General features: G+C 33.6%; 1 non-coding gene and 1 pseudogene across 1 annotated transcript; one reads left to right on the top strand and one right to left on the bottom strand.

Moving 5' to 3' along the window:
- Positions 1 to 488: 488 nt before the first annotated feature.
- Positions 489 to 3,369, bottom strand: LOC109435532 (elongation factor 1-alpha 1 pseudogene; annotated as a pseudogene).
- Positions 3,370 to 4,222: 853 nt separating this feature from the next.
- Positions 4,223 to 12,744, top strand: LOC141570139 (uncharacterized). Its single transcript, XR_016021153.1, has 3 exons — positions 4,223 to 4,444; positions 5,267 to 5,770; positions 10,912 to 12,744. It is a non-coding gene; the product is annotated as an uncharacterized LOC141570139 (transcript).
- Positions 12,745 to 21,289: the final 8,545 nt, after the last annotated feature.

Genomic DNA, 21,289 nt, shown 5'->3' with positions numbered 1-21,289 from the left:
TTTGTTTATTGCATGCTGTCTCTTTATATATGTATATAAATTATATTATAGATAGCTATAGATATATATTATTTGTCCTTACTATATTTCAAAGTTATATTAAAAGTTTATGTTAAAATTGTGATACATTACTGTTGAATTGAAACTTTATTTAAAAACCTACCTTAAATACTACATTTTGAATTAAAGTATATTTTGTTGGATATTAAGAGCTATGATTGCTTTAATTTGATGTGTTTGCATTAATATATATATATAAACATTTGTTTTCCTCATGAATCTTTGTTTTAATGAGTCTCAAAATTCTGTGACAGATTTTTGGTCAAGTTGTTTCCATTGAAAAGTACTGATTTCAGGTGTACAATTCTGTAATACATTTGAAACTTTATTAAAGTTACATCTGTAATTTTGTTAACCATTGTCACCCCAATAAACTAATTTTTTATAAGTACTGATTTTAAAAACTAATAACTTAATAACACACACACATACAGACACCCACACACCAAAAAAAAAAAAAAATGGTCCCCAAAACATTGTCCTTTACTCCTGAAGGTTTTATGATGCATTACAATCATTAATCAGTTTTTTACTATTATACTTAAATGGCCAGTTGAGACAAACAGTTCTGAGACGGTTCTCCCACCACTGATTAAGACTAAGGGGTTGTCACCTCAATAAATTTTCATTAAAAAAGACTGGGGTGGCAGGTATTGGGGATAATATTCATCTAGCCTTCTGAGCTTTCCGGGCAGACTTGGTGACCTTGCCAGCTCCAGCTGCCTTCTTGTCCACTGCTTTGCTGACATCCACAGCAATTGTCTGTCTCATGTCACAGACAGCAGAACAGCCCAGAGAAGGGTAGTCAGAGAAGTTCTCAACACACATGTACTTGCCAGGAACCATATCAATAATGGCAGCAACACCAGATTTCAAAAACTTGGGGCCATCTTCCAGCTTTTTCCCAGAATGATGATCAATGTTCTCCTTGAGCTCAGCAAATTTGCAAGCAATGTGAGATTTGTGACAGGTGCATATCTGGCACTGATTTGGCCTAGATGGTTCAAGATAATCACCTGAATCGTGAAGCCAGTTGCTTCCATTGATGGGTCATTTTTGCTGTCACCAGCCACATTGTCACAACGAACATCTTTGACAGACACATTCTTGACATTGAAGGCAACACTGTCCCCAGGAAAAGCCTCACTCAAAGCTTCATGGTGTATATTCAATAGACTTTACTTCTGTTGTAATGTTGACTGGAGCAAAGGTGACCAGCATGCCAGGTTTGAGAACACCAGTCTCTACTCGGCCCACAGGGACTGTACCAATACCACCAATTTTGTAGACATCCTGGAGGGACAGATACAAAGCCTTGTCAGTTGGATTACTTTTTGACAGGAAGCAATCCAGGGCTTCAGGCAGCATGGTTCCACTGGCACTGCCATCTTTATGGAGACTTACCATCACTTGAACCAAGGCATGTTAGCACTTGGCTCCAGCATGTTTTCACCATTCCAAACAGAAAATTGGCACAGATGATACTGTGTTAAGGTTGTAGCCAATTTTCTTATTGTAGGCACTGACTTTCTTAACAATTTCCTCATATCTCTTCTGGCTGTAAGGTGGCTCAGTGGAATCCATTTTGTTAATACCAATAATTAGTTGTTTCATACCCAGTGTGTCTGCCCATTTTTGGAGACACCTGCTTCAAATTCATCAACATCAGCAGCAACAATCAGGACAGCACAGTCAGCATGAGATATGCCTGGAATCATGTTTTTTATAAAGTCTCTGTGTCCTGGGGCATCAATGATGGTCACATAACACTTGCTGGTCTCGAATTTCCACAGGGAGATATCAATGGTGACACCAAGCTTAGGTTCAGCTTGCAGTTTATCCAAGACCCAGGAATACTTGAAGGAGCGCTTTCCCATCTCCGCAGCCTTCTTCTCAAATTTTTCGATGGTCTTTTTGTCGATCCCACCACATTTGTAGATCAGATGATCAGTAGTGGTAGACTTGCTGGAATCTACGTGTCCAATGACAATGATGTTGATGTGAGTCTTTTCCTTTCCCATTTTGGGTTAGATTTAGCGGTGGTTTTCACTACACTTGTGTTTTGGCAGCAAACTCATTGCAAAGATCTTTTATTTCAACCATTGCACATCCTTATCTATTAGATGTCCCTTTGGCAAATAACACATAATATTTAAATTTTTTCAAAAAACTACGTGATAATGTTTATCTTTCTTTTTAAAGATTTTATTGGGGAAGGGAAACAGGACTTTATTGGGGAACAGTGTGTAATTCCAGAACTTTTTTCCGAGTCAAGTTGTTGTCCTTTCAATCTTAGTTGTGGAGGGTGCCGTTCAACTTTGAGTTGTCCTTTCAGTCTTAGTTGTGGAGGTCGCAGCTCAGCTCCAGGTCCAATTGCCGTTGCTAGTTGCAGGGGGCACAGCCCACCATCCCTTGCAGGAGTCCAACCGGCAACCTTGTGGTTGAGAGGATGCGCTCCAACCAACTGAGCCATCTGGGAGCTCAGTGGCAGCTCAGCTCAAGGTGCCATGTTCAATCTTAGGTGCAGAGGGTGCTGCCCACCATCCCTTGCGGGACTCGAGGAATTGCACTGGCAACCTTGTGGTTGAGAGCCCACTGGACCATGTAGGAATCGAACCGGCAGCCTTCAGAGTTAGGAGCACGGAGCAACAACCGCCTGAGCTGCGGGGCCGGCCCTGTTTATCTTTTTACTGGATCATTTAGAGAGTGAATTTACTATTGACATATTTTATTTTTAATCAATATCACAATTTTGTGCTATTTATCTTATTCTCAGGTTCCCCACCCCCCTTCCTGCTTCTTTTGGATTTATTTATTTTTTCTCAGTCTATATTTTTCTCTACAATTTTTGAAGTTATACTTTCTTGCCATCCTTTCAGCATTTACTCTAGAATTTAATGCATGTGTACTAAAATTATTAATGTCTGAAATTGATTAGTATCTTTTCCATCTTCCTAAACAAGACCCAGGTGACGATTGGCTCAGTTGGTTAGAGCGCAATGCTCATAACACCAAGGTGGCCGATTAGATTCCCACATAGGTCAGTGAGCTGCGCCCTCCACAACTAGATTGAAAACAATGACTTGACTTGAAGCTGATGGGTCCTGGAAAAACACACAGTTCCCCAATACAATTTTAGTAGAAACAACATTTTCCTAATTTGTGTTTGTGCCATCAAGGGAACTCCCCAGCATTATTCTTAAAAAAAAAATAAATAAATAAGACCCAAGTACATTCTATGGTTACCCAGTCAAATTATATACTTTTGCTTTGAAGTATTTATATTGATCAAAGTAAGGGCAGTGCTCCCTGTGGTCACTGTGGTGTGTATATCTCAGCACAGGTTAGACTAAAGATAAAATTTCACATATGCATACATTAATCCTGTTAATGATAAAAATAAATTATGTTCATTAAAAACAGTAATAAAAAATAGAAAACCACATATGTAAAGTAAAAATTTACCAAATTAGTGACTTAAGTATTATTACATTGCAATCTTAAACTAGCAGGTTAGGCACGTTTTACGTTATAAGTACATGTATAACAGCATTTTTTCCTACCAAATATAATATGAAGTGATAATATGCAATAATGTGAATCCTTTTCCCACTTAATATATCATAGAAAATATTTATATCAAAACTTGCAGAACTCTCTCATCTACATTTAATGACAATATGTTTTACTATAAAAATACATTATAGTGTATTTCATCATCTAATTTGTTGATAGTTGAATTGTTCCTTTTACTTTTTTAAAGAAAATATCTGTTAGTCACATGAAAAATTAGGAAAAGTTATGAATAGTTATGTTAACAATGGTTATATTGAGGGGACAGGGTTGTATGTCATTTTCATTTTCTATAGGATATGATCTAATATTGTGTGAATTATTTAAAATAGGCATGGATATTTAAAACCACAAAAGATATCACTAAGAATTAGAAATTACAAAATTATCTGTTACAATCTTATTTAAAAATATCATTTGGTTGGATAAAAATGTTTTAGTCTTCATCGTTTATTCATTGTTTTAGAAAAATAACAAGGCAGAAAAGAAACCATGGTTAATATAATTTTAAAGTTTAACTTTGGAAATAAACAAGTGTTTCATTACACATAGAAGACAGACAAGTTTAATGTATAGGGACTAGGTTACATTGCCTTTTATTTTAGTGTGAAAACTAATTTACATATTAAATTTAAACATCCTGTCTGATGTGGTAATATTGAGATCTGCTTCCTTGATCCTCTCTCATTCTGACCCTCTGCTCATCATCTGATCCATGCAATATAAACTATGGAACCAGAGACACTAACTCTCTCCAGCCCCTGTACTGACCTTCATCCTTTGCCAATGGACTTTGATGAGACAAATACAGGTAAAATGAGATATTGCTGTTATTACTACGTAATTCCTTTATTTGATGAGAAAATAATATTATAAACAGCAAAGTTCATGGACAGATACTTTTAGAGGAGGAGTTGAAAATCTTTTGTCACTATGAACTTAAAATTTTCCAGTTGAAGGGATTTAAATTTCAGGCAATAATTGTTTGATGCATCAATATTTACAGTGGGGTTAGATTTAATATTATTTGGGAAAATGTTATTGACTTGGTGGCTGTGAATTCTGTTTCACTTACACTGAAGGAGTACATGCAATATGTTGCCAAGAGGATTTATCTACATAATGAGAATTAGATTATTTTTTTCATGCTCCCTGCATTAAGATTAAATTCAACTATAGAAAGAAACAAAGATAGGCATTTAAAATAATTTTTCTATTTCTACTCTTGCTTCCACAACTAGTGTTAGTTCTGATGCTATTGGCCATTGTATTTTTCCAATTACTATTCTACACTACTACTATTACTAGTACTACAAAAATAACACTTATTGCATGATTATTGTTTTAAGCATTATGCTATTGACTTATGTATATTAACTTAATCACCACAATACATCTATGAATGAATATGGTTATTATCCCTATTTTATAGATGAAGAAACTAAGAATTAAAAAATAAACTTGCTACGTTTTACAAACCAACTACATGATTGACCTAATGGTAAAACTTTCTTATAAACATAAAATAGGACAACTTCTGTTTATTGCTAACATGATTTTAATTCTATGTTTATGCATCATGTATGTACATTAATTATAGTTGTTGCATGCATTTTTCTTATATATTTTCTAGAGCTTTGTGAGGAAAGTGTAACATACTCAGAGCTCACAGTTCGTTGTTCTTCAAATATTCAGAAGAAAAAAAGAACCAGGATTTTGACGACAAAAGGTTAAAAAAAACATTTAAAACTCTAGATTCCTTTTTTGTTTTTGCTTGAATATTTTAATGAACTAATCGTAACAATAAATATACCTGGATTAATCTCTGAATCAAAATTCATCTTTTATGCCAACACTTTTTAACTGGTCGTGGTGACTTAAACTGCTGTGTAAAGAACAAATAAGAATGAACAGGTATATTTCCTTACAATGTGTTGCTCCCATGGGCTTAGATTTCAGTACAGGTAGGTTGCATATTCTGACTAAAATTCTTTCCAACTCCTGAATCTTGTTTTCGCTGATCATTATAATAGCCCTCTTTTCTCTCGGACAGTGTCTCCGTGGTGCCTTGCTGCAGTTGTATTTGCCTTCCTTTATTTCATTGTTCTGATAATAGCTGCAGTTATGACAGCTAAGGGTAAGTATTTTTTAGAGCTATTTCATTCATTTGTTTTAAATTATTAGACTATAATCTTTAAAAGCTTTTAAAATTGATGCTAAGGATTTCCTCAGGGTATTTTTCTCATTTGCTGTTTTAATTATATGAGTAATTTTATCAATTCAATTTTTGAATTTTCAACAATGGCATAGGCCTAGGTGATCTTGTTGAAGATGTCAGTGGATAGCTGGTGTTTTGATAAAAATGGAAAATGATAGCATCCTATACTTTATCATATTGTTATTGACATTAGATTCACCAACTCTGAGATGTAATAAAACAAAAATATTTATAGAATTTATCGGTGGGACAGTTAAAAATTAACTGTAAGGGCATCAGTCAAAGAATTTGAAAGAGAATTTAATAAAGGGAACAAAAGATGGTGGGCATTATTCATCAAAAAATGAAACAAAATGACTAGGATATTGGACTGAGCCTACACATGGCTTGAATTCAACATGTCTTCATACTATTTAAAAAATAGACAGCTTTTAAAAGAATAAATCTATAAACACTTAATAATAGTAGGAAATCAGAAATGGGAAAAATGTCTTCACATATAGAGAGTAAGATAAATTAGTTTTATAAAGCAAAGAAACAGCTGCTCAAAATTCATAGACTATAAATTTATTCAAAAGGTATAATTAGATCTAAATCAATTATAATCTCAAAATGAATTATTTCAAAATATAGCAGAATATATAATTTTTAATAATAAACATATAAAAACTTGTTTAAATGTAGGATTTCCTGCAAAGACACATATGGTGATAAACTCAAGACAATGTAAAGAAATTGAACAAAATGACTATATTCTATAGGTAAATAAATAAATAAATGAAAGATGTGTACCCAAATGGGTACCTGACTGATCATTTTTAAGGGTGAAATTGAGAATATCAACAAAAACTGACTCCTTGATAAACTGTTTAGTAGCTAGTAAGAAATGAAATATTCCCACCCAAATCAGTAAAATGAGCATAGTAGCATTATTCTAAATTATCTCACACACAGGAGAATATTTTAGGACAGTATCCCTTACAAACATTGGAGCAAAAATCCTTCACTAAAAAAAGCTATCATAATACACTACTGTACTAAGAGATTATTACATGATAACCAAACTGGTTAAAATGAGAGATGGGTTTGTACATCTATCAAGAGATTTGTCAATGCACAGGAGAAAAAGAAATAACTACAAGTAGAAGAAAACATATTTAACTTGATTAAGAGAACTTATAAGAACCTTCAGCAAGTATCATCCTTCAGAGTGAAAAATTAGAATGATTTTCAATAGAATCAGGAAGACAAGGATGACTGATAACTTCTATTATTCATTCAACATTTCTTTGGATGTCCTGGCCAAATAACAGCAATAATGCAAGAAAACCTATTTAGACATAAATATTAAAAATTCAATATTGAAATTATCTGCAGATGGTGTGCTTTCTTACCCAGATATTACAAAAAATATATATCTATATATATAGAGAGAGAGAAAACACCAGGAAAAAAAAAGAACACTTCAATAAGAAAGCTGAATACAAAGTTAACACAGTTCTATTATATACCAGCAAGAGTTATATATTAATACTAACATCACATATCTAGGTCCATATTTTAAGCTTCTTACTTGACATTTCTTCTTAGATATCTTGAAAAATACCTAGCACATAACATTTCCAAACAGACTCTAGCTTCCCAACCCTGATCCTTACCAACATCAATTAAAAATCAGATACTTTAATATTGTTGTCTTTCTTGGCACTTGATGTCTAGTGAAATAAACCCAAGAATCATGTGTATTATCTGTGTTATTTAACTGCCACCGATTATCTCCACTTAGTGAATTACTATATTTCTCTATATTTGCATTACAGCCCATCTAATACAAGACAATAAACTAATATCCTCTCCCTCCCTCCCTCCCTCCCGTTTCCCTCCTTGCTCTCTCTCACACATACACACACTCTCTCCTTGCCTCCAAGTGATCTAACTATATATGCCCCTTGCACCTTTGTCTTCTTCAAATCAATTTCCATAATATTCTCTTCAAAACATAAATTTTATAAACCTACCATACCTTTACTTTTTATTACTCAATACTCTAGATTTAATATATTTAAAAATCTTTAGCATAGTTTATAAGGACGTTCCTTACTTGGTCCATGGCTGTCTACCCCACATAGTTTCTCACTCTCTATGTTCCATCGCAGTTGTCTTTTAGTTCACTGAATGACTCAGGAATATAGTTACCATATAACATCATAAAAACAAGGATAATTTTAAGAATGAGAGTAGATAGTATTATAAATAATTACTTTAGGACAACAAGCATAAATCTTGAATTCTCTGGGCAGATTGGTATGCACTGTAACGGTTTCTGTGATCCCACTCTCTACAGAGCATATGCATAGACTATTTATTTTACCTGAAGTATCCTTAGTTCTACTTTTTCAAGGTAACTAAACCCTAGAGTAATCAATAATCACAGAATAATCAATATTGTCTTATGATTAGGCCAAATTTCTTTGTTATAATATCTTATGTACCACTCATTTGTAGCATCTTTCAGTCTCATCTGTATAATTATTTGTGTGTTTATTTACTCAAAATCTGTCCCACTAAGTTGTTAGCTTCATTAGAACAGAGCCCATGTCTGTATTTGCTCTACATTTTATCCTTTGCTTTTGAATACTATATTGATATTACAAGTACTTAGTGATTATTTTTGATTAGGGAAATTCATCCACTTAATAACGTTTATGGCTTATATAAAAGAGATTTTAATACTTTATTAAAGGCACAAATAAGAGCATTAATGAATTGAATATATATTAAATGTGCCATCGTGGGAAGATAAATATGTGAGGATGGTAATACTACTCTAAATTCAACTAAGATTTACATAATATCAACAAAAGTATATTTTCATAATAAAAAATATATTATAAATTATACACAGAAGTAAAAATTTATGACATTAACAAAAATACATATTTGAGAACAAGAGAAGTATGGAGCTAGCCTTTCCAGGTATAAAAATAGTCTATAAAAGTACAAGTATGTAAGTTCACATTATAATACTGGTATAAAATGAATAAATCAAAAATAAGATTTAAAAACAAGCCTAGTAATAAAATAATACGCATGTGTGTATACCCATAATGTGTGTGTGTGTGTGTGTCCAAAAATTTTAATACTCAATATATACCAAAAACAAAAGATGAATACAAGTCATGTGTATACATTTTTTTGGCACCCCCAGTATATGTAATTATAGTTGACATACAATATTATTCTACTTCAGCTTCAGGTGAACTGTACATACTATTTTGATTAGTACACCTTGGTAAAATCATGAGAATACCAATATAATTTAAGTGTAGAATATTTACTTGATAATGAAATAAAATAAATTGGTAAAATGTCCTAAAAAACAGAAACTTTTTCTTCTGTCTTACTATTAGACTATTACTTCGTCTTAGCAAGAGAGAAAAGAGAAGCAGTTGAACCAACAGAAGTGTATCCCTGTATCAAATAAGCTAATCTTAGCTATAAATTACCAACTAGAGGAGAGATCTTCCTGGATATTATGTATGGCCTTAGCATAAATGAACCAGGGATGAAAAACATATGACAGAGAGGAGGGGAAATTCTGTGAACAAGTGAGAATGTTTGGCAGACATTTTAGTCAAGCATGACTTGCTTATTCAACGATGCCTTCAGATTTGCCTTTATTATTTCACTTCTCATTTTAAGGACAGGACATTGTGGGCATCACTCATTCACAGGGTTGCCAGGAGTTGGAGCCAACTCAACAGCATGTAACACACACATTTCTCATGAGATAGAAAAGTTAAAGGTCCATATTCAATTAATGCCAAATCAGTGACTAGCAGCATCCATTGTAGGAGAATATATTTAAAATATGGAATAATCCAGTTTATGGAACAAATATGGAAAATTGCAAGTTTGAGGGACTGGAAAGTTGGTGACAGTACTTTCTTCTTGTTCCATTGAATTATCATAAGAAAAATACACAATGTTAGTACTCTAAGTGGTCTGGCAAGGGAATGACACAGCAATATTTATTTCATTTATGCCCAGGAGTCCAGCAATGCATTTAGGACTCAGGCTAGGGTAATATGGTCCAGGGAAACTAAAGTCATGGTGATAGATGCCTACACTTGACCAAATTGAAATCCTTTGTCCAAAAACAATTGCATGACTTTATATTATAATTGGACTGGGATCAGATCTTGATAAAGTAGGCATGTAGAGAGAACGATTCTCTCTACAATTTGTGTAAAGTCTCCAAAATCTCTTAGCAGTAACCATACATCATTTAGACTGAAATAAATTCAAACTGAGAACATTCCATTCACTCTATATTTATTTTAAAATTCAAGTTTTGCCATCTGGAATTCCAGATCCTACAAAATAAAACAAAACACATCCATGTGAAATGATGTGGAATAAAGGTTTCATATTTTAAGATAGTTAGAAACAGAGCTGTTAAGAAAAAAACGGTATAATTTTATAATCTTTTTATTTTAGCATATAAGCAATTGATAGTGTCTGAATATTTTTCAAGCTGTGCACTGAAGGTATTAACGCTGGAGGCATTTTGAGGACTATATTGGCAAGTGAGAACTAGAGGCAGAGAGCTTGTAGAATATTATAATAGTTTAATATAAAAATAAAACCTGAATGGGGAAAAGTTATGAAGCATCATAGTGACCAAATAAACAATACTTTGTGATTGAATGGATGTGTCCTATGTCAAAGGTGTTTGCTTCAAAAATAGCTTAAGTCATTATGCCCTGACTTTCCAGGTTTACTAATTACTTAGAATGGCATCAATCAGATGTGGAAACTTGCAATTATTGAAGCATCAGTCATTAACTCATAAATATCTGTCATACGTAAAATTTCCTTCTTTAATATTGATTGGTTACTTGCAAATGAAAAGTTACGATTCATTCCTCATTTAATAAAAAATGGATTAATAAACTCTATTTAATAAATTTTAGATTTCTATTTTATTTGCACTCCCATGTTTGAAAGTGGTAATAGTCTTAAAATATTTTTTCTTTTGCAAATTTTATGAATTTCAGTTCATTGTCTAGAAAAGATTCTGAAGAAAAATGAGACTGGACATTGCAAAATAATATAACAAAAAGAGGTATGTATTGGATTGCAATGAGAATCTTGGACCACATGTAAGCTGTTTAAATCTAGATGCATCCTATGTACAATGAATAAATATAAGATCAAAGTTAGATAATTATGGTGTACTTACTAGAAAAATTCTCATGTATCAGGACTTGTCTTGAAGTTATGGAGGATAATTGAAAACAACAGTGCAAAAATTATAATACACTGAGTAACCATGGGTGATAAGTTATCTTCATGAACGTACTTTTAAAAACTTTTTTATAGTTGACATACAATATTATATGTTTCCAGTGTACAACATAGTGATTCAACATTTATGTAACTATGAAGTGATCAGCATAATGTCTAGTAACTATCTGTTACCATACAAAATTACAATATTGTTGACTACATTCCCTGTGCTGTACATTACATGCCCATCGCTTATTTATTTTATAACTGGAAGTTTGACCTGCTATTCCCCTTCCCCTTTTTCACCCATCCCCTCAACCTCTCCCCTCTGGCAACCATCCGTTTGTTGCCTGTATCTGTGAATCTGTTTCTGTTTTGTTTTATTGTTCATCTGTTTTTTATTTTTTATTTTTTTTAGATTCCACATATAAGTAAAATCATACGGTATTTTTTGTTTGTCAAGGTACGGTTCTTTCTTTAAAGAAAATTGATACATTATTTCTGCTGAAAATAAAATCTTGGCAGCAAGGAAATTCTTCTGAAGCACTGAGCTCCAGTCTTATCAAGAAAAATAGCACGGAAGAATTGCAGTGTAAGGCACAATATTCATTCCTATATTCTCTTATACAGAAGATAATTATAAATACTGTTTATCATCTTGTGTTCATTCAAGCATGCTACACTCAACATTATAATTGGAGATCTCTTAATCAAACTCAAAATATCAAAATATGGACTTAAAATGATTGTGTGATTTTAAAAATTTAGCCATATTTACATATAGAAGTAAATACTAATATGTAAAAATTTCAGACCTTGGTAAATAAATGGGAAAAGAATCATATATGACATACAAACTACAGGGAATCTGGTCACAACTGGCACCAAAAATATAGCTAACACTTATTGATTGCTTCTAATATTCCTAGCTCCAGTACTTCAGTGCTTTCATATATTATGAAGCATGTATGGCCCAGTATCCTATGAGACAGTATTTTCATTATTGCTGCCATAAAACTAAGGCCCAGAGAGGATGAGAAACTTCTCTATGGTTGTATAGTAAGAATTAAAACCAAGATTTAAGCCAAGAGAATCTTACTCTACAGCCCATGAATATAACTACCATGCTATGCTGACCCCAGAGCAATAAATCGTATCAAACCATATTGCTTCTTTGCAACTAGTCGGGGCTGCTTATACAAGCAGATTTACATTTTTCTCCCCTGGATGTATCTTTCAGAGAAGAACAAATGAGAAAAAGAACTTTCAAGAATCAAATATCATAATAACTCCTCATAAGGACTGACTATTTTTATATTAATTATTCTTTGGAATATATAGAAAAGAAATGAATAGAAGTGATGCTTTTTCCCCAATAGACTCTAGCAAGTCTAAAAAATACAAGTCTCCTTTATTGTTTGGTTCTCCACTAAGTGGCTGGCCATTCAAGTTCTGTTATTACCTTTAGTAAAGACTTCAAACTGTAGCAGTGATGGTAAATTTATGGCATACATGAAGACCATTTACATATGGTGCTCTTGGAAGGCACACTTCATAATTACAATATTTTTCCCCACTGAGGTGCACGCCATTTTGAAGAATTTTTAACAAAGCACATCTGAAAGTCTTCCCCAGTTGCATTGCTGTCATCCCATCTACATACTATGCTTCAAACTGAACTGAGCCTGTATATATAGATCATCAGTGAACTCTTTCAGTAAGAGCAAGTAAAAATATAAAATGCATAAAAAATAAAATTAAATATGATATAGTCACATTATTTCTTTAAAGAAATAGAGTTAGAAATGGATGCCAAATACCTGCTATATATACTTTTTAAAATTAAATTTATTGTGGTAATATTAGTTAATAACATTACATAAGTTTCAAGTGTACAATTCTATAATATATCATCTGTATATTGCATTGTGTGCTCTCCACCCAAAGTCTAGTCTACTTTCAACACATATATTTCAATGCCTTTACCCTCCTCACCCCTTCCCCTCTGGTAACCATCATACTGTTGTCTGTGTCTACGAGTTTGTTTGTTCATGTGTTAGTTTCTGTTTTATATCCCACATGAGTGAAATCATATACAGTCTTTATTTGTGGTTGAAAACACACACAGTTTTCATTGTTCAAAAACGAAACGTTTTAAACAAACAACCCAATTAAAAAATGGGCAGAGGACATGAAGAGACATTTTTCTAAAAAGGACATACAGATGGCAAACAGACATATGAAGAAATGTTCAACCTCACTAACCATCAGAGAAATGCAAATAAAAACCACAATGAGATACCACCTCACCCCAGTTAAGATGGCTATCATCAATAAATCAACAAATAACAAGTGCTGGCATGGATGTGGAGAAAGGGGAACGCTGGTGCACTGTTGGTGGGAATGCAGATTGGTGCAGCCACTATGGAAAACAGTTTGGAGGTATCTCAAAAACCTGAAAATGGAACTACCTTATGATCCAGCAATCCCACTCCTAGGCATCTATCCGGAGAAATCCAAAACTCCAATTCAAAAATCTTTATGCACTCCTATGTTTATTGCAGCACTATACACAATAGCCAAGACCTGGAAACAACCGAAATGCCCATCAGTAGATGACTGGATTAAGAAACTGTGGTACATTTATACAATGGAGTATTACGCAGCCATAAAGAAGAAAGAAATCTTACCATTTGCAACAACATGGATGGACCTAGAGAACATTATGTTAAGTGAAATAAGTCAGAAAGAGAAAGACAAATACCATATGATCTCACTTATATGCGGAATCTAAAGAAAAGAATAAGTGAATGAACTAATCAGAGACAGTTTTGGAGACATAGAGGAAAAACTGAGGGTTGCTAGATGGGCAGGGGGGTGGGGATAAGGGGAACGTGAGAGGTTTTGAAAAATAGTCGGTAACCACAAGATGGTCATGGGGGTTTGAAAATTAATTTGGGGAATGTACAGAGGGATAGTGGATAGGGGGAGGGGGGTTCACACAGTGTGAGGGATGTAAATGATAAACGTCTAAGTTTTGCTTTGTCTTGTGTACCTGAAACTAATAATACAAAAAAAAAAAAAAAAACGAAACGTTTTATGCAAAAGAATACATGCTGTATTATTTCAAATTCTCGAAAAAGAATATGTAAAATTAATCTATAGTAGAGAAACATTACAACAGTGGTTGACTCTAGGGAGTAGGTAGAGATCTATAGAAATGCTTGAGGGAACTCCCTGAGATGTAGTGATATTTTTCATCTCTATTAGGGTTTGCCACAGTTGTATGCCAAACTTATTGAATGTTACACTACGTAAGATTTGTGGATTTCACTGCAAGTAATTTTTGCTTCAAAACAAAAAGAATTATAAACAAATGTTGAAATCAAGTTAGTGATATCCATGCTGCAGTGTTCAGGGGAAATTATTTTGAAATGAATAAAAAAATACGATGAATTGATGGATGGATAAAGGGATGAAGAGAGGAAAGATATGTGATAGAAAAGGTATATAAAATGTTAATGGTACAATCTGGGTGGTGGGTATATCTATATTTGCTAGAAAATTCTTTTGCCTTTTCTGCTTTGAAATTTTCACAATATAATGATGAGGAGATTTCAAAGGCAATGCTTAACTTTATTTCTGTGCTCAATCTAGTCTCTTCTTGGCATATACTTTAGGGATATTTGGATGAAATGTATACAAATTATGTGTGATACTTTATTAATACAACTAACTCAGTTATATTATTCACTGACTTCCCATAAGGGTGAGCTGTAACATGACATTTTAGTGCTTCAAATATATCCATTTAAGAATAGGTAACAAAAATATATATATTATAGCACACTTGCTGCATTGTTATAAATAATTATATAACTTTGAAAGAACCAAGTTGAAAAATTACTAATTATATATATATGATGATATGTAATTAATAACACCATATTAAATAAACACAAACTCCTATATATAAAATATCTGTTTTATTTAGTTTTCTTGAAATAAAATTTCTCTTTTTTCTATGTGGTTTACAAGAATTCTTGAATATTCTTTCTCATTTTATTACTGATATCTTTCTGTGTCTAAGTACTTCTCTTGTGTATGGGTTTCTTATTTTTGCAAAGGTTTGGAAGAATTTGTTATTCATATTTTGAGGCAATCATCATATTTTATAATAGTGAGAATTACTAAAACTTTGTGGGGAACTAGCTTACATTTTATTTTTTATTGTTTTAGTGTTGCAACTCTATTTTACAATAATTTACTTCTCTAGTGACCCCATAGTCTATAAAGCACAATTGACCACCCTCCCTTCATGCAGGTTTAGAAAAGACCTTATATGCTAACAGTATATTTCCTGAAATAAGGAAGAATATTGTCATCTCAGGAATAAAACAATTAACTGTCACAAAAATAAAGTATCTATTTCTTTTCAGAGTCTGTTGACAACAGTGCTCCTTAATTTTGCAGCACTTGTGATATTCAAGAGTAACTGTCACTGTAAACACCCTTCACTGATTGACAAATTTGCATGCATATGTTAATATTGTAAGTGACCTCCTTTAAAAACAAACAAACAAACAAACAAAAACCATGAAGCTATATACCAAAGTAAAAAATTAAACTGAGAAGTTGCTACATTTTTGTTTAGAATGACCATCTGGGAAGGAAAGTATTTAGAGAACAATAGTACAATGAGCGAGAAAGAACTGATGTGTGAATCCTTATTTAATCTGCTTAAAAAATATAAAACAGTCAAGGAAATGTGAACACTGATAAAATAGCTGATGATAATAAGAAATTATTGTTGACATAGAGATTATGTGATACAAATGCATTTGCCTTGTAGAGATTTACACTGAAAAATCGCAGATGAAATCATACGATATCTGGAAATTCAAACTCATCTGGATTGGAGAATGGATGTTTGTTAAAGCTGGGTGATGGGCACAGGGCAATTCATCAAACTATTGTCTTCACATTATTTAATGTTTAAAAATTTTTCCATAACAAAAAGTTAAAGAATCTAAAAACCTCTCTCTCTCCATTAGAGATGGATACAGAGAACATGATTGAAGAGCTGTTCAACTGACTTAGTCACAGTAAGAAATAAAATCATAACATGAAGCTAAACAATAAATGTGGAAGAAAAAAAGACACTTAGAAAGTAGAAATGAGCATCCCGGAACACGTCGATGGTCCATTTGTGCTAATCTTTTTCTAAGGCAAATTACTATGGCGAAGCCAAGTAAGGAAATTTAGCATTAGGCAGAACGTTCTAAGAAAAAGAAGAAGTAGCAAACAGCTCCACTTGAAAGAATATACAAAATAAAAAGTAACATTTATTGTATATTTTCCAAGCGCCAAGCACTTTTCATGTGTTAATGTATTCAAGTCCAACAAACACCCTCTGAAGTTATCCCTATTTGTCAGATGGAGCACATATATTTTGCCCAAATTTTTACAGCTGATAAGTGGAGGAGCTGGGATTTGAACATAGGCAGCCTGGCTTCAGAACTCACATTCACAATCTCAACTATGCAGGTCAGCAGCCATCACAGGAGGGGATGGGCCCAGCTGGCAGATCCTTCAATACTTAAAACACTCCTCTCTCACTCTGTGTAACTACTATGTCAGAGCCTGGGATCAGGGTGTCTAATTGCGTGTACACACTCGATGTTAAATCCCAGAACCCTCCATGGTCATTTTATAGGATGGACAGATGATGCATAAGAAACACATACAGTATGATACTTACCTGACTATATGGTTTCATAATTTTAGCAGGAGGAAATTAATTCACTTGAAATTGACAACATTAAAAGTTTTATTGGTCATCTGTATGTCCTTTAGAGAAATGTCCATTGACGCCTTCTGCCCATTTTTTAATTGGATTGTTTGTTTTTGTTGTTGTTGAGTTGTATGAGTTCCTTATATATTTTGGATATTAGCCCCTGATTGGAGGTGTTGTTTACAAAAATCTTCTCCCATTCGGTTGGTTGCCTCTTTATTTTGTCGATGGTTTATTTTGCTGTGCAGAAGCTTTTGAGTTTGACATAGTCCCATTCATTTATTTCAGTTTTCACTTCCCTTGCCTTTGAGGTCAAATTCATAAAATGCTCTTTGAACCCAAGGTCCATAAGTTTAGTACCTATGTTTTCTTCTATGCAGTTTATTGTTTCAGATCTTATATTTAGGTCTTTAATTGCTCAACCTCACTAATCATCAGAGAAATGCAAATGAAAACCACAATGAGATATCACCTCACCCCAGTTAGACTGGCTATCATCAACAAGACAAATAATAAGAAGTGCAGGAGAGGCTGTGGAGAAAAAGGAACCCTCATACACTGTTGGTGGGAATGCAGATTGGTGCAGCCGCAATGGAAGGCAGTGTGGAGGTTCCTCAAAAAATTAAGAATAGAATTATCATATGACCCAGCAATCCCTCTCTTGGGTATATATCCCAAAAATCTGAAAACATTTATCAATAAAGATATATGTGTTCCGATGTTCATTGAAGCTTTATTTATGGTAGCCAAAACATAGAAATAACCAAAGTGTCCTTTGACAGATGATTGGATAAAGAAGATGTGGTATACACAATGGAATACTACTCTTCCATAAGAAAAGATGAAATAGTGCCATTTACGACAACACAGATGGATCTTGAGATTATTATGCTAAGTGAAATAAGTCAGACAGAAAAAGTCAAGAACCATATGACTTCACTGATATGTGGGATATAAAACTGAAAGCAACAAAGGAACAAGACAAACAAATGAACAAACAAAAACTCATAGATACAGACAATAGTTTAGTGGTCACCAGTGGGTAAAGGGGGAGGAAGATGGTAGAAGAGCATAAATGGGGTCAAATATACAGTGATGGAAGGAGAACTGACTCTGGATGGTGAACACACAATGTGATATATAGATGATGTATTACAGAATTCTACACTTGAAACCTATGTAACTTTACTAACCATTGTCACCCCAATAAATTTTAATTAAAAAAAAAGTTTTATTACAGAAACTGTACTACAGTAATTTTAGAAGAGAAGGGAGATGGTAGGTCAAATACCAACATCAGAACCCAAGATCACACTAACAAATAGACAAGAAATGGTGCAGCTGAATTGATACCAGCCTCAGACAGGAGGTCATGTGTGTAGAGCCTATTGCCTGGACATAAAAAGCAATTCTTCTGTCCTCTTCATAGTAGTACCTGGGCTTCTTAGGACTCATACTCCTAGAGATAAGTTATATAGGTGCATGTTTTAGTACCAAACCTGCCTGCTATATAATAGATGTTCTTACTTTCAAAACATTATCTGACTTTTATTCCCTTCCCTATGCTTGTTCATCGGCCCAGTAGAAGCTTACTCTAGTCATGATACTGAATCATTATCTTGGGATCCTTCTTGTTAAATTATGCTAAACGGTTAATTGCCTAGTTGCAGCAAAAATAAGAATAAGATAACTGGAGAAACTTTGGTAATGGCTAATTCCCCTAGTCAGGCCTTCTAGAATTCCTGAACTTCTTAAACAACTTAGTAATAATTACATGAGTGCTCAAGACTCACAAAGTTTTGAAGGCCTAAGTAAGTGGATGAACTGAAAAAAATCTCAGACCGAGACCACAAGTGCAGTCTTCAACCCACTCATTGTTATACCTTGTCAGATCAGATCCACGAAACTAGAATGTTACGGAAAGGTCACCATAATCAGATATTAAAGTTAGAAACTCCCCTAATGTGACCTCAAGTGGGCTGGCTTTGTCTCATCTCACCAAATTTCAACACATCACTTTGTTAAACTAATACTGTGTGCTAGATTATTTTGTTTCTATGCTAGGATGCTTCTGGTTCTGTGATATGTGGTCCGCATATATAAATCATTAGGTCAGTAAATGTTCTTTAACATTATACATATATATATATATATATATATATATATATATATATATATATATATATACATTTACTTAATAGGCTGATGATCAAATTTATTTCTGAAATTCAAATGAAATTATCTACTTAGGATAAATTCAAGAGTATGAACTCTTAACTATTTGCCTCCCGATTTATATGTAGAAAATTTTCAAAGAGAGGGGATTCCTCTAAAGAGATAATTTAACAAATTTAACAAATATTTATTGTGTGCTTAATAGCATAGTACCTGACACATAGCAGGCACAACTTAAATATTCAAGTGACACAATTATTGAATGAATGAAAAATAGACACGGTCTCTGGTTTCATATTTTTCTTAAGAGAAATTACAAAACCTAAAAGGCAAGTAAAAAATACAGGTTCAAATTTGTGTTATAAATGAAACAAAAAACGGTTTGGGATTCAGAGCAATAGTGGAGGGACCCTACAATCTCTAACTGGGTGATCAGAGATTGTAATATTTGAGCTAAGACAAAGTGTAAGAATGAGCTGGACATACAGAGCTAAGGGAGGAGCAATTCAGCAGAACATGCCAGCATATGCATAGCCCCCAAACAGGAAATTGCTTAGTGTAGTTCCAGAAACAGATATAGGACCAGTGTGGTTCAAGATTAGAGAAAGGGCAACCGACTTATGATACATGTAAGCAGAAAACTACCATATACATGTAATCTCTTTAGTAGGTCTGACCATTACAAACAACATTACTTAGGTGTATATTTTATTCTTATTTTGTATTGTTTATTTTTTCTTTTTGAAAGCAATACCAAAATGTAGTTCTAGTTTTTTTATCCTTATTTGAAAACTTAATCTCCTAAACAAACAAGGAGTAGAGCACATTTGAGAAAAGATGCTCAAAAAGTGTTCATGTCCTTTTCTTTTTCCTTGCCTCATCCCCCTCTACCCACCTTCCCAGGAGCAAGTTCTCCATTAATTTGTAACACTATAGATGGAGGCAGTGAGAACAAAGTCAATTCTGAGGACATAAAGGGATTTGTAACTGATACTTACTTTTTGGATTGCAGTGATAATCTATCAACAAAACTTCACTTTTTACAGAGGCAAATGCTGTGTAAAAACTGAGATAAAACAAAAAGCATTTTGTTTTTTCTTTCTTATATATCTTTCTTAGGTCTCCCCCTCCTGTATATACATATGTATGTATTTATTCATTTACCTTTTAGGTAACTCAAACAAAACAAATGAGGAAACATTTATTTATAATATTTTCTTTTAAATATGTTTATTTCCTTTCTTGGATATGCATCACTGTTAATTTTTGAACAGAAGTACTTCCATGTGTGTAGGATATCGTAAGAGTGCTAATATTTTTCGTAGATTCTGAAACAGACATCAAAGGGGGGAAAATTGAAAATGTGTAATTCATCTCCCTCCTTTAGAAGATAAAAATACTTGACAATCAGTGAGTGAATAAGATGATATCTCATATTATGTGGTCTGTGTTTACAAAAGGTAACACACTCTTGGGAAAATGATAGTTGCAACCAAAGATGAACTGTTATTAAACGGATCTGGCCCGCCACCTGGTGGCCATCAGCGAAATGAACATAATTGTTTCAAAAACCTACCTGTGACGGAGTGGGAGGGAAGAGTCGGGATTTGGAGGCTGCCTTGAAAGTTAGTTCATCAAAATAGCATCAAAGTTAGATCCAATTGGCATCAAAGTTATTGTGGGCAGAAGGCAGGCGGCTAATCTTTTTAAAGATGTGCGATAACTTCTACTACCGGTAGCAGAAATCTAATTCACTGACTGGAATCTTCTTAGAGCCGAAGTACCGCAAGAAGTGACGGAGAAAGAATCGTAGATCTGGCAAGAACTATTTTAGGTCTGTTACTTAGTGGGAAAATGAAGCAAATTCAGGGGAGAAGCTCTACATCCAGAACTGCTACCAATGAGTTTGTTAAACCAAAAGTATCCAGTTGAGTTTCATAACTCAACTGTAAGATCATTTGAGGGGTTTGTAAAAAGTAAAGCTAACCCGGACCCGCCCACACCTCCTTTCCAGGAACAATGCTGAAGTGGGGCCATGGAATCTGTGTGTTTTTTTTTTCAAGATTGCCATTGATACTAATGTACACCCAGTATTAGAAACACCACATATCTTAACCCTCTTCAGTAGGATGGATGGTGACTTTAAGTGACGAGTTATAAAGACCCAGGTTATTTTG

Source organism: Rhinolophus sinicus, chromosome 1, assembly GCF_057876585.1.
Source record: "Rhinolophus sinicus isolate RSI-liver-muscle chromosome 1, RSI-T2T, whole genome shotgun sequence".
NCBI lineage: Eukaryota > Metazoa > Chordata > Mammalia > Chiroptera > Rhinolophidae > Rhinolophus > Rhinolophus sinicus.
This window is presented reverse-complemented; position numbering and strand designations above follow the sequence as displayed.